At 44.9% G+C, this 1,903-nt stretch overlaps 1 non-coding gene across 1 annotated transcript; it reads left to right on the forward strand.

Moving 5' to 3' along the window:
- The first annotated feature begins 549 nt into the window (after nt 1-549).
- On the forward strand, nt 550-657 carry LOC114008440 (U6 spliceosomal RNA). The gene has a single exon (XR_003549974.1). It is a non-coding gene; the product is annotated as a U6 spliceosomal RNA (small nuclear RNA).
- The last annotated feature ends 1,246 nt before the right edge of the window (nt 658-1,903 follow it).

Raw genomic sequence — 1,903 nt, forward strand, 5'->3', positions numbered from 1 at the left:
TTTACCCATGATCTGAGCAGCAAACACGAGATAACTCAAGAAGATTGAGAAGAGGAAACCACAGGCCCAGCCATACGAACAGCCTGTTTCAAGTCCCAGATCACCCGTAGTCCCAGCTACTTGGGAGGCTGAGGCAGAAGCGACAACTAGAACCTATGCGATACCAGAGGCTGAGAGAAAGGCAGAGGAAAGCCAAGGGTGGGATCTGGCTGGCCTCGGTGGGCAAGAGAGTGAGGTGGGATGTGACAGCACTCTTCCAACCCTCTTGCATGTGTCCCTGACCACAGCTCTGTGAGGCCAATATCATTAAGCTTCTTTTAAGGGGAAAACGAGGCTCCGAGAGGGTAGGTGACTTGCTGAAGGACACACAGCAGATGATGGCAGAGCTGGGATTCTAATCCCATATAGTTTCCATTTCAGGATGCCATCTCTTCAGCCTGGTCTCATTTACATCTGATTTTTCTCTATCTTTTACCTCTCGGCTTGACAACAGCTCTGTGAGCCAGGGTAGTGACTCTAACCCTAACCCTATTAAGACTTTGTTTTCATGTGCTCACTTTGGCAGCACAAATACTAAAACTGGAATGATACAGAGAAGATTTAACATGGCTCCTGCACAAGGATGACACGCAAATTCGTGAATGGTTCCATATATATGTATTTTTAAAGGTGTTGTGTTTTTTGAGCTCCTACCAAGGAACCAAAGAACCAATTCAACAGTGTACTGTCGGCCATTAGACAGTTTGAACGACTCTATCTTCCAGAAACATCCAGAGCTTGTTAATTGAAAAGGGGTTGGGTTCCATCACAACAATGCGAGACTGTACACAAATTTGATTACCCGTCAAAAATGATTGGAGCTTGGATGGGATGTGCTGCCCCACCCACCACACTCTCCTGACCTTACGCTGCCAGACTTCCACTTGTTTCGTTCTCTTCCAAACTCCTTACGTGGTATGACGTTCAATTCAGAGGAGGCTGTAAGTCAGCACCTTGCTTGGTTTTTCCACCTGTAAGGACTGGTCTTTCTATGAGCAAGGAATTATGAAGCTCACTGAAAGATGGCAAAAAGTTATCGAACAAAATGGGCAATATATCATTGAAAAATTTTTGTTCATCATATAAATAAATGACCTTTGAAAAACAAAACAGAAAACAAACAAACAAAAGACTTTGTCTTCAGTACGAGCCTCGAATTATGCCATGTTGTTGCCTCACTCACTAATGTATAAGGCAAGTTCTATTTCTTACACGGGTGCAGATTTTCCGATTTTAACTGCTACCAATTTGTGAATGTGTACACCGAGAGCCGCAGCTACCCAGGTCAGACGTGAGCAGAGCGCCCACGTGCAGGCCTCGCCTGGCAGGCCCAGGTTCTGGTTCCTGTAGATGTGTGTGCACACACACTCGGTGGAGGTTGACACACTCACCTCGAGGACACCCGTTCTCTAACGCGTCAGAGCAGTTCTTTTCCATTGCTCTTTGTAAGAAGTACAAATAGAATCTCTAAAGTATGTAACATGAAAGGGTGAAGATGGAAATTTCTCTCCAAGATTTATAACGAGGGGATAGGTAACCCACATAAATGACGAGTCCAGCATTTTTATAGGCTGAAACGAGGTTCAGTCATTTGTAAAAGATATGTCATTTCATACTTCAGCGGTTCTCTGGGCTTTGAAAAATGCACCGTGTGGCCCCAAGTTAACAGTGTACAGGGCCGTGCGTCTTTCAATCCAGCCTGAAAGTCAGCTCTGACAGCAGTGCGTGTAATAGGGGACATCAGTGGCTCACAAACGAACGTTCAGGAAAAGAAGGGAACCTGCTGACACGAATGTTCAGGAAAAACAGAGAATACAAAGAGACAGTTCTTTTTCAAACTTTTTTTGGGCAAACAATGAAGGTA

This window comes from Tupaia chinensis, unplaced genomic scaffold (assembly GCF_000334495.1).
Source record: "Tupaia chinensis unplaced genomic scaffold, TupChi_1.0 Scaffold000340_1, whole genome shotgun sequence".
In the NCBI taxonomy this organism is placed as follows: domain Eukaryota; kingdom Metazoa; phylum Chordata; class Mammalia; order Scandentia; family Tupaiidae; genus Tupaia; species Tupaia belangeri.